The following is a 12,019-nucleotide window of genomic DNA, read 5'->3' as shown; positions in this document are numbered from 1 at the left end:
CCCCCAAACCCTGCCCTCTGTACCTTTCTCACCACCCGCTTCCCTTCTCCTGTCATCCCCCTACCACCCGGGAAAAAAAGAGATTGCCCCCTCCTTCCACTAGCCCACCCTCCCACCCAAAGAACAACTTCTTCTGCGCAGCTTGTTTTCTAGGCAGCAGCGCTATTGTGATGTCATCGGGGGGCATTGTGACAAGCCGCCAGTGTTCCGTCTCTTCATGTTGTGCACAGTTCAAACGGAAAATACATCAACAGGCAGACTACAGAAAAGCTTACTATCAAAGGTTAGAGGGGGGCTTTCTCAGAGGGCTTTTTACAGTTTTTCTATTCCCAATTAGCCGTTTAAGTGTACTTATTGAAAGTAGTAATTCTTTCATAGGCCGCCCTTTCTTAGTATTTGACGTTCCTTATATTGCGGTATGAGGCTTCGCAGTAGGTTGCAAACATTCATCACCCATGACTGTCCCCAATTGAGCTCAGAAGCTCAATGTCTATCATGACCTCTCTTTTAGAATGTCCAAGAGCAAGCAAACTATTCCTCCAGGAGAGGGCGCCAACAGACTACTAAAGAGATCATCATTACTCAAAGAAAACCCCAAAAACCAATGCATGATAGGAATAAACAGTTAACTTTCTTTGGAGTGGAAGCGGAGAGATCGCACCAGATGCCAATTCTAGATCTTATCACACCTGTGGTCACTGCAGCAGCAGGTGAATCCACTTTGTCCAAAAGGGATCTATTCCATTCAATTGCAAATGATCTAGATAAGACAGAGAACTGCAGCACGGGGACATAGCCGAGTTGGTCAGGTTGAGTGGTGATGAGTTTGCTATTTGGATGAATAAAGAAAGTCAAAAGTGTGAAAGATAAAAAACAAAAGGAGGAAGTGTGAAAAGTGAATGGGCCAAATTGAGGTGCATATGAAGACGTATGCTTTCTTCCAATTCATTAAATCGGGCTAATATGAATCAGGTGAATTGAGTTCTGCTTTTGGAAACTGGGTTAAGAAGGGGTGCACCGTTCCTGGAGGTACTGCAATACCAGGTCAATGCGTGGAGTGGACAGAGCAAGCTCTTTTTCCATCTCCCTGTTCTAAAAATCCATTTAATATATGGTCCCCAGATAGGGGACGTATCAGATATTAAACTGATAAGAACAGATACTACACTTGATCTTAGCCAAAAGGCCGAGAAGCGATAACCAGAATTGGTTTGGGCCTCGAGTGGCACCCTGGCCTATGCCGGACACATCTTAGGGAGAGAGAGCGAGAGGGAGACAAACCCACGCCTACACAAGACATTTTGTCACCCAAGCCAACCCTTGAAAAGGCTGCTTTGCAGAGCAAAAACAAGAAGAATGGTGCGTTTTGCAGCCGCCGCCCACTGCAATGAATCTGAATAACTCCTCCTTTAGGGCGCAAGCAACTCCCCTCCCCCTTGCAGTCTTTCCAATTCACGATACAAAAAGACGGACAGGACAGGTTGCCTGACTTTCCGTCACTGCCACCCTTTGCCATCCTTACCCGTAGAAAGCCCTTTCATCATCCCCAAACCCTAATCTTTTCCCTTTCCTTCCCAGCCCCCAAACCCTGCCCTCTGTACCTTTCTCACCACCCGCTTCCCTTCTCCTGTCATCCCCCTACCACCCGGGAAAAAAAGAGATTGCCCCCTCCTTCCACTAGCCCACCCTCCCACCCAAAGAACAACTTCTTCTGCGCAGCTTGTTTTCTAGGCAGCAGCGCTATTGTGATGTCATCGGGGGGCATTGTGACAAGCCGCCAGTGTTCCGTCTCTTCATGTTGTGCACAGTTCAAACGGAAAATACATCAACAGGCAGACTACAGAAAAGCTTACTATCAAAGGTTAGAGGGGGGCTTTCTCAGAGGGCTTTTTACAGTTTTTCTATTCCCAATTAGCCGTTTAAGTGTACTTATTGAAAGTAGTAATTCTTTCATAGGCCGCCCTTTCTTAGTATTTGACGTTCCTTATATTGCGGTATGAGGCTTCGCAGTAGGTTGCAAACATTCATCACCCATGACTGTCCCCAATTGAGCTCAGAAGCTCAATGTCTATCATGACCTCTCTTTTAGAATGTCCAAGAGCAAGCAAACTATTCCTCCAGGAGAGGGCGCCAACAGACTACTAAAGAGATCATCATTACTCAAAGAAAACCCCAAAAACCAATGCATGATAGGAATAAACAGGTAACTTTCTTTGGAGTGGAAGCGGAGAGATCGCACCAGATGCCAATTCTAGATCTTATCACACCTGTGGTCACTGCAGCAGCAGGTGAATCCACTTTGTCCAAAAGGGATCTATTCCATTCAATTGCAGATGATCTAGATAAGACAGAGAACTGCAGCACGGGGACATAGCCGAGTTGGTCAGGTTGAGTGGTGATGAGTTTGCTATTTGGATGAATAAAGAAAGTCAAAAGTGTGAAAGATAAAAAACAAAAGGAGGAAGTGTGAAAAGTGAATGGGCCAAATTGAGGTGCATATGAAGACGTATGCTTTCTTCCAATTCATTAAATCGGGCTAATATGAATCAGGTGAATTGAGTTCTGCTTTTGGAAACTGGGTTAAGAAGGGGTGCACCGTTCCTGGAGGTACTGCAATACCAGGTCAATGCGTGGAGTGGACAGAGCAAGCTCTTTTTCCATCTCCCTGTTCTAAAAATCCATTTAATATATGGTCCCCAGATAGGGGACGTATCAGATATTAAACTGATAAGAACAGATACTACACTTGATCTTAGCCAAAAGGCCGAGAAGCGATAACCAGAATTGGTTTGGGCCTCGAGTGGCACCCTGGCCTATGCCGGACACATCTTAGGGAGAGAGAGCGAGAGGGAGACAAACCCACGCCTACACAAGACATTTTGTCACCCAAGCCAACCCTTGAAAAGGCTGCTTTGCAGAGCAAAAACAAGAAGAATGGTGCGTTTTGCAGCCGCCGCCCACTGCAATGAATCTGAATAACTCCTCCTTTAGGGCGCAAGCAACTCCCCTCCCCCTTGCAGTCTTTCCAATTCACGATACAAAAAGACGGACAGGACAGGTTGCCTGACTTTCCGTCACTGCCACCCTTTGCCATCCTTACCCGTAGAAAGCCCTTTCATCATCCCCAAACCCTAATCTTTTCCCTTTCCTTCCCAGCCCCCAAACCCTGCCCTCTGTACCTTTCTCACCACCCGCTTCCCTTCTCCTGTCATCCCCCTACCACCCGGGAAAAAAAGAGATTGCCCCCTCCTTCCACTAGCCCACCCTCCCACCCAAAGAACAACTTCTTCTGCGCAGCTTGTTTTCTAGGCAGCAGCGCTATTGTGATGTCATCGGGGGGCATTGTGACAAGCCGCCAGTGTTCCGTCTCTTCATGTTGTGCACAGTTCAAACGGAAAATACATCAACAGGCAGACTACAGAAAAGCTTACTATCAAAGGTTAGAGGGGGGCTTTCTCAGAGGGCTTTTTACAGTTTTTCTATTCCCAATTAGCCATTTAAGTGTACTTATTGAAAGTAGTAATTCTTTCATAGGCCGCCCTTTCTTAGTATTTGACGTTCCTTATATTGCGGTATGAGGCTTCGCAGTAGGTTGCAAACATTCATCACCCATGACTGTCCCCAATTGAGCTCAGAAGCTCAATGTCTATCATGACCTCTCTTTTAGAATGTCCAAGAGCAAGCAAACTATTCCTCCAGGAGAGGGCGCCAACAGACTACTAAAGAGATCATCATTACTCAAAGAAAACCCCAAAAACCAATGCATGATAGGAATAAACAGGTAACTTTCTTTGGAGTGGAAGCGGAGAGATCGCACCAGATGCCAATTCTAGATCTTATCACACCTGTGGTCACTGCAGCAGCAGGTGAATCCACTTTGTCCAAAAGGGATCTATTCCATTCAATTGCAAATGATCTAGATAAGACAGAGAACTGCAGCACGGGGACATAGCCGAGTTGGTCAGGTTGAGTGGTGATGAGTTTGCTATTTGGATGAATAAAGAAAGTCAAAAGTGTGAAAGATAAAAAACAAAAGGAGGAAGTGTGAAAAGTGAATGGGCCAAATTGAGGTGCATATGAAGACGTATGCTTTCTTCCAATTCATTAAATCGGGCTAATATGAATCAGGTGAATTGAGTTCTGCTTTTGGAAACTGGGTTAAGAAGGGGTGCACCGTTCCTGGAGGTACTGCAATACCAGGTCAATGCGTGGAGTGGACAGAGCAAGCTCTTTTTCCATCTCCCTGTTCTAAAAATCCATTTAATATATGGTCCCCAGATAGGGGACGTATCAGATATTAAACTGATAAGAACAGATACTACACTTGATCTTAGCCAAAAGGCCGAGAAGCGATAACCAGAATTGGTTTGGGCCTCGAGTGGCACCCTGGCCTATGCCGGACACATCTTAGGGAGAGAGAGCGAGAGGGAGACAAACCCACGCCTACACAAGACATTTTGTCACCCAAGCCAACCCTTGAAAAGGCTGCTTTGCAGAGCAAAAACAAGAAGAATGGTGCGTTTTGCAGCCGCCGCCCACTGCAATGAATCTGAATAACTCCTCCTTTAGGGCGCAAGCAACTCCCCTCCCCCTTGCAGTCTTTCCAATTCACGATACAAAAAGACGGACAGGACAGGTTGCCTGACTTTCCGTCACTGCCACCCTTTGCCATCCTTACCCGTAGAAAGCCCTTTCATCATCCCCAAACCCTAATCTTTTCCCTTTCCTTCCCAGCCCCCAAACCCTGCCCTCTGTACCTTTCTCACCACCCGCTTCCCTTCTCCTGTCATCCCCCTACCACCCGGGAAAAAAAGAGATTGCCCCCTCCTTCCACTAGCCCACCCTCCCACCCAAAGAACAACTTCTTCTGCGCAGCTTGTTTTCTAGGCAGCAGCGCTATTGTGATGTCATCGGGGGGCATTGTGACAAGCCGCCAGTGTTCCGTCTCTTCATGTTGTGCACAGTTCAAACGGAAAATACATCAACAGGCAGACTACAGAAAAGCTTACTATCAAAGGTTAGAGGGGGGCTTTCTCAGAGGGCTTTTTACAGTTTTTCTATTCCCAATTAGCCGTTTAAGTGTACTTATTGAAAGTAGTAATTCTTTCATAGGCCGCCCTTTCTTAGTATTTGACGTTCCTTATATTGCGGTATGAGGCTTCGCAGTAGGTTGCAAACATTCATCACCCATGACTGTCCCCAATTGAGCTCAGAAGCTCAATGTCTATCATGACCTCTCTTTTAGAATGTCCAAGAGCAAGCAAACTATTCCTCCAGGAGAGGGCGCCAACAGACTACTAAAGAGATCATCATTACTCAAAGAAAACCCCAAAAACCAATGCATGATAGGAATAAACAGGTAACTTTCTTTGGAGTGGAAGCGGAGAGATCGCACCAGATGCCAATTCTAGATCTTATCACACCTGTGGTCACTGCAGCAGCAGGTGAATCCACTTTGTCCAAAAGGGATCTATTCCATTCAATTGCAAATGATCTAGATAAGACAGAGAACTGCAGCACGGGGACATAGCCGAGTTGGTCAGGTTGAGTGGTGATGAGTTTGCTATTTGGATGAATAAAGAAAGTCAAAAGTGTGAAAGATAAAAAACAAAAGGAGGAAGTGTGAAAAGTGAATGGGCCAAATTGAGGTGCATATGAAGACGTATGCTTTCTTCCAATTCATTAAATCGGGCTAATATGAATCAGGTGAATTGAGTTCTGCTTTTGGAAACTGGGTTAAGAAGGGGTGCACCGTTCCTGGAGGTACTGCAATACCAGGTCAATGCGTGGAGTGGACAGAGCAAGCTCTTTTTCCATCTCCCTGTTCTAAAAATCCATTTAATATATGGTCCCCAGATAGGGGACGTATCAGATATTAAACTGATAAGAACAGATACTACACTTGATCTTAGCCAAAAGGCCGAGAAGCGATAACCAGAATTGGTTTGGGCCTCGAGTGGCACCCTGGCCTATGCCGGACACATCTTAGGGAGAGAGAGCGAGAGGGAGACAAACCCACGCCTACACAAGACATTTTGTCACCCAAGCCAACCCTTGAAAAGGCTGCTTTGCAGAGCAAAAACAAGAAGAATGGTGCGTTTTGCAGCCGCCGCCCACTGCAATGAATCTGAATAACTCCTCCTTTAGGGCGCAAGCAACTCCCCTCCCCCTTGCAGTCTTTCCAATTCACGATACAAAAAGACGGACAGGACAGGTTGCCTGACTTTCCGTCACTGCCACCCTTTGCCATCCTTACCCGTAGAAAGCCCTTTCATCATCCCCAAACCCTAATCTTTTCCCTTTCCTTCCCAGCCCCCAAACCCTGCCCTCTGTACCTTTCTCACCACCCGCTTCCCTTCTCCTGTCATCCCCCTACCACCCGGGAAAAAAAGAGATTGCCCCCTCCTTCCACTAGCCCACCCTCCCACCCAAAGAACAACTTCTTCTGCGCAGCTTGTTTTCTAGGCAGCAGCGCTATTGTGATGTCATCGGGGGGCATTGTGACAAGCCGCCAGTGTTCCGTCTCTTCATGTTGTGCACAGTTCAAACGGAAAATACATCAACAGGCAGACTACAGAAAAGCTTACTATCAAAGGTTAGAGGGGGGCTTTCTCAGAGGGCTTTTTACAGTTTTTCTATTCCCAATTAGCCGTTTAAGTGTACTTATTGAAAGTAGTAATTCTTTCATAGGCCGCCCTTTCTTAGTATTTGACGTTCCTTATATTGCGGTATGAGGCTTCGCAGTAGGTTGCAAACATTCATCACCCATGACTGTCCCCAATTGAGCTCAGAAGCTCAATGTCTATCATGACCTCTCTTTTAGAATGTCCAAGAGCAAGCAAACTATTCCTCCAGGAGAGGGCGCCAACAGACTACTAAAGAGATCATCATTACTCAAAGAAAACCCCAAAAACCAATGCATGATAGGAATAAACAGGTAACTTTCTTTGGAGTGGAAGCGGAGAGATCGCACCAGATGCCAATTCTAGATCTTATCACACCTGTGGTCACTGCAGCAGCAGGTGAATCCACTTTGTCCAAAAGGGATCTATTCCATTCAATTGCAAATGATCTAGATAAGACAGAGAACTGCAGCACGGGGACATAGCCGAGTTGGTCAGGTTGAGTGGTGATGAGTTTGCTATTTGGATGAATAAAGAAAGTCAAAAGTGTGAAAGATAAAAAACAAAAGGAGGAAGTGTGAAAAGTGAATGGGCCAAATTGAGGTGCATATGAAGACGTATGCTTTCTTCCAATTCATTAAATCGGGCTAATATGAATCAGGTGAATTGAGTTCTGCTTTTGGAAACTGGGTTAAGAAGGGGTGCACCGTTCCTGGAGGTACTGCAATACCAGGTCAATGCGTGGAGTGGACAGAGCAAGCTCTTTTTCCATCTCCCTGTTCTAAAAATCCATTTAATATATGGTCCCCAGATAGGGGACGTATCAGATATTAAACTGATAAGAACAGATACTACACTTGATCTTAGCCAAAAGGCCGAGAAGCGATAACCAGAATTGGTTTGGGCCTCGAGTGGCACCCTGGCCTATGCCGGACACATCTTAGGGAGAGAGAGCGAGAGGGAGACAAACCCACGCCTACACAAGACATTTTGTCACCCAAGCCAACCCTTGAAAAGGCTGCTTTGCAGAGCAAAAACAAGAAGAATGGTGCGTTTTGCAGCCGCCGCCCACTGCAATGAATCTGAATAACTCCTCCTTTAGGGCGCAAGCAACTCCCCTCCCCCTTGCAGTCTTTCCAATTCACGATACAAAAAGACGGACAGGACAGGTTGCCTGACTTTCCGTCACTGCCACCCTTTGCCATCCTTACCCGTAGAAAGCCCTTTCATCATCCCCAAACCCTAATCTTTTCCCTTTCCTTCCCAGCCCCCAAACCCTGCCCTCTGTACCTTTCTCACCACCCGCTTCCCTTCTCCTGTCATCCCCCTACCACCCGGGAAAAAAAGAGATTGCCCCCTCCTTCCACTAGCCCACCCTCCCACCCAAAGAACAACTTCTTCTGCGCAGCTTGTTTTCTAGGCAGCAGCGCTATTGTGATGTCATCGGGGGGCATTGTGACAAGCCGCCAGTGTTCCGTCTCTTCATGTTGTGCACAGTTCAAACGGAAAATACATCAACAGGCAGACTACAGAAAAGCTTACTATCAAAGGTTAGAGGGGGGCTTTCTCAGAGGGCTTTTTACAGTTTTTCTATTCCCAATTAGCCGTTTAAGTGTACTTATTGAAAGTAGTAATTCTTTCATAGGCCGCCCTTTCTTAGTATTTGACGTTCCTTATATTGCGGTATGAGGCTTCGCAGTAGGTTGCAAACATTCATCACCCATGACTGTCCCCAATTGAGCTCAGAAGCTCAATGTCTATCATGACCTCTCTTTTAGAATGTCCAAGAGCAAGCAAACTATTCCTCCAGGAGAGGGCGCCAACAGACTACTAAAGAGATCATCATTACTCAAAGAAAACCCCAAAAACCAATGCATGATAGGAATAAACAGGTAACTTTCTTTGGAGTGGAAGCGGAGAGATCGCACCAGATGCCAATTCTAGATCTTATCACACCTGTGGTCACTGCAGCAGCAGGTGAATCCACTTTGTCCAAAAGGGATCTATTCCATTCAATTGCAAATGATCTAGATAAGACAGAGAACTGCAGCACGGGGACATAGCCGAGTTGGTCAGGTTGAGTGGTGATGAGTTTGCTATTTGGATGAATAAAGAAAGTCAAAAGTGTGAAAGATAAAAAACAAAAGGAGGAAGTGTGAAAAGTGAATGGGCCAAATTGAGGTGCATATGAAGACGTATGCTTTCTTCCAATTCATTAAATCGGGCTAATATGAATCAGGTGAATTGAGTTCTGCTTTTGGAAACTGGGTTAAGAAGGGGTGCACCGTTCCTGGAGGTACTGCAATACCAGGTCAATGCGTGGAGTGGACAGAGCAAGCTCTTTTTCCATCTCCCTGTTCTAAAAATCCATTTAATATATGGTCCCCAGATAGGGGACGTATCAGATATTAAACTGATAAGAACAGATACTACACTTGATCTTAGCCAAAAGGCCGAGAAGCGATAACCAGAATTGGTTTGGGCCTCGAGTGGCACCCTGGCCTATGCCGGACACATCTTAGGGAGAGAGAGCGAGAGGGAGACAAACCCACGCCTACACAAGACATTTTGTCACCCAAGCCAACCCTTGAAAAGGCTGCTTTGCAGAGCAAAAACAAGAAGAATGGTGCGTTTTGCAGCCGCCGCCCACTGCAATGAATCTGAATAACTCCTCCTTTAGGGCGCAAGCAACTCCCCTCCCCCTTGCAGTCTTTCCAATTCACGATACAAAAAGACGGACAGGACAGGTTGCCTGACTTTCCGTCACTGCCACCCTTTGCCATCCTTACCCGTAGAAAGCCCTTTCATCATCCCCAAACCCTAATCTTTTCCCTTTCCTTCCCAGCCCCCAAACCCTGCCCTCTGTACCTTTCTCACCACCCGCTTCCCTTCTCCTGTCATCCCCCTACCACCCGGGAAAAAAAGAGATTGCCCCCTCCTTCCACTAGCCCACCCTCCCACCCAAAGAACAACTTCTTCTGCGCAGCTTGTTTTCTAGGCAGCAGCGCTATTGTGATGTCATCGGGGGGCATTGTGACAAGCCGCCAGTGTTCCGTCTCTTCATGTTGTGCACAGTTCAAACGGAAAATACATCAACAGGCAGACTACAGAAAAGCTTACTATCAAAGGTTAGAGGGGGGCTTTCTCAGAGGGCTTTTTACAGTTTTTCTATTCCCAATTAGCCGTTTAAGTGTACTTATTGAAAGTAGTAATTCTTTCATAGGCCGCCCTTTCTTAGTATTTGACGTTCCTTATATTGCGGTATGAGGCTTCGCAGTAGGTTGCAAACATTCATCACCCATGACTGTCCCCAATTGAGCTCAGAAGCTCAATGTCTATCATGACCTCTCTTTTAGAATGTCCAAGAGCAAGCAAACTATTCCTCCAGGAGAGGGCGCCAACAGACTACTAAAGAGATCATCATTACTCAAAGAAAACCCCAAAAACCAATGCATGATAGGAATAAACAGGTAACTTTCTTTGGAGTGGAAGCGGAGAGATCGCACCAGATGCCAATTCTAGATCTTATCACACCTGTGGTCACTGCAGCAGCAGGTGAATCCACTTTGTCCAAAAGGGATCTATTCCATTCAATTGCAAATGATCTAGATAAGACAGAGAACTGCAGCACGGGGACATAGCCGAGTTGGTCAGGTTGAGTGGTGATGAGTTTGCTATTTGGATGAATAAAGAAAGTCAAAAGTGTGAAAGATAAAAAACAAAAGGAGGAAGTGTGAAAAGTGAATGGGCCAAATTGAGGTGCATATGAAGACGTATGCTTTCTTCCAATTCATTAAATCGGGCTAATATGAATCAGGTGAATTGAGTTCTGCTTTTGGAAACTGGGTTAAGAAGGGGTGCACCGTTCCTGGAGGTACTGCAATACCAGGTCAATGCGTGGAGTGGACAGAGCAAGCTCTTTTTCCATCTCCCTGTTCTAAAAATCCATTTAATATATGGTCCCCAGATAGGGGACGTATCAGATATTAAACTGATAAGAACAGATACTACACTTGATCTTAGCCAAAAGGCCGAGAAGCGATAACCAGAATTGGTTTGGGCCTCGAGTGGCACCCTGGCCTATGCCGGACACATCTTAGGGAGAGAGAGCGAGAGGGAGACAAACCCACGCCTACACAAGACATTTTGTCACCCAAGCCAACCCTTGAAAAGGCTGCTTTGCAGAGCAAAAACAAGAAGAATGGTGCGTTTTGCAGCCGCCGCCCACTGCAATGAATCTGAATAACTCCTCCTTTAGGGCGCAAGCAACTCCCCTCCCCCTTGCAGTCTTTCCAATTCACGATACAAAAAGACGGACAGGACAGGTTGCCTGACTTTCCGTCACTGCCACCCTTTGCCATCCTTACCCGTAGAAAGCCCTTTCATCATCCCCAAACCCTAATCTTTTCCCTTTCCTTCCCAGCCCCCAAACCCTGCCCTCTGTACCTTTCTCACCACCCGCTTCCCTTCTCCTGTCATCCCCCTACCACCCGGGAAAAAAAGAGATTGCCCCCTCCTTCCACTAGCCCACCCTCCCACCCAAAGAACAACTTCTTCTGCGCAGCTTGTTTTCTAGGCAGCAGCGCTATTGTGATGTCATCGGGGGGCATTGTGACAAGCCGCCAGTGTTCCGTCTCTTCATGTTGTGCACAGTTCAAACGGAAAATACATCAACAGGCAGACTACAGAAAAGCTTACTATCAAAGGTTAGAGGGGGGCTTTCTCAGAGGGCTTTTTACAGTTTTTCTATTCCCAATTAGCCGTTTAAGTGTACTTATTGAAAGTAGTAATTCTTTCATAGGCCGCCCTTTCTTAGTATTTGACGTTCCTTATATTGCGGTATGAGGCTTCGCAGTAGGTTGCAAACATTCATCACCCATGACTGTCCCCAATTGAGCTCAGAAGCTCAATGTCTATCATGACCTCTCTTTTAGAATGTCCAAGAGCAAGCAAACTATTCCTCCAGGAGAGGGCGCCAACAGACTACTAAAGAGATCATCATTACTCAAAGAAAACCCCAAAAACCAATGCATGATAGGAATAAACAGGTAACTTTCTTTGGAGTGGAAGCGGAGAGATCGCACCAGATGCCAATTCTAGATCTTATCACACCTGTGGTCACTGCAGCAGCAGGTGAATCCACTTTGTCCAAAAGGGATCTATTCCATTCAATTGCAAATGATCTAGATAAGACAGAGAACTGCAGCACGGGGACATAGCCGAGTTGGTCAGGTTGAGTGGTGATGAGTTTGCTATTTGGATGAATAAAGAAAGTCAAAAGTGTGAAAGATAAAAAACAAAAGGAGGAAGTGTGAAAAGTGAATGGGCCAAATTGAGGTGCATATGAAGACGTATGCTTTCTTCCAATTCATTAAATCGGGCTAATATGAATCAGG

General features: G+C 46.1%; 7 non-coding genes across 7 annotated transcripts; all 7 read right to left on the bottom strand.

The window, feature by feature from the left end:
• Nucleotides 1-1,007: 1,007 nt before the first annotated feature.
• LOC142280042 (U2 spliceosomal RNA) lies at nucleotides 1,008-1,198 on the bottom strand. The gene has a single exon (XR_012742410.1). It is a non-coding gene; the product is annotated as a U2 spliceosomal RNA (small nuclear RNA).
• A 1,387-nt stretch (nucleotides 1,199-2,585) lies between these two features.
• Nucleotides 2,586-2,776, bottom strand: LOC142280029 (U2 spliceosomal RNA). The gene has a single exon (XR_012742399.1). It is a non-coding gene; the product is annotated as a U2 spliceosomal RNA (small nuclear RNA).
• A 1,387-nt stretch (nucleotides 2,777-4,163) lies between these two features.
• Nucleotides 4,164-4,354, bottom strand: LOC142280177 (U2 spliceosomal RNA). The gene has a single exon (XR_012742525.1). It is a non-coding gene; the product is annotated as a U2 spliceosomal RNA (small nuclear RNA).
• Nucleotides 4,355-5,741: 1,387 nt separating this feature from the next.
• LOC142280165 (U2 spliceosomal RNA) lies at nucleotides 5,742-5,932 on the bottom strand. The gene has a single exon (XR_012742514.1). It is a non-coding gene; the product is annotated as a U2 spliceosomal RNA (small nuclear RNA).
• Nucleotides 5,933-7,319: 1,387 nt separating this feature from the next.
• Nucleotides 7,320-7,510, bottom strand: LOC142280153 (U2 spliceosomal RNA). Its single transcript, XR_012742503.1, has one exon. It is a non-coding gene; the product is annotated as a U2 spliceosomal RNA (small nuclear RNA).
• A 1,387-nt stretch (nucleotides 7,511-8,897) lies between these two features.
• On the bottom strand, nucleotides 8,898-9,088 carry LOC142280141 (U2 spliceosomal RNA). The gene has a single exon (XR_012742492.1). It is a non-coding gene; the product is annotated as a U2 spliceosomal RNA (small nuclear RNA).
• A 1,387-nt stretch (nucleotides 9,089-10,475) lies between these two features.
• On the bottom strand, nucleotides 10,476-10,666 carry LOC142280023 (U2 spliceosomal RNA). The gene has a single exon (XR_012742393.1). It is a non-coding gene; the product is annotated as a U2 spliceosomal RNA (small nuclear RNA).
• Nucleotides 10,667-12,019: the final 1,353 nt, after the last annotated feature.

The sequence above is a fragment of the Anomaloglossus baeobatrachus genome, unplaced genomic scaffold, assembly GCF_048569485.1.
Source record: "Anomaloglossus baeobatrachus isolate aAnoBae1 unplaced genomic scaffold, aAnoBae1.hap1 Scaffold_448, whole genome shotgun sequence".
NCBI classification, from domain to species: Eukaryota; Metazoa; Chordata; class Amphibia; order Anura; family Aromobatidae; genus Anomaloglossus; species Anomaloglossus baeobatrachus.
Note: the sequence above shows the minus strand (reverse complement) of the source record. Positions and strands in the feature narration are given on the sequence as shown.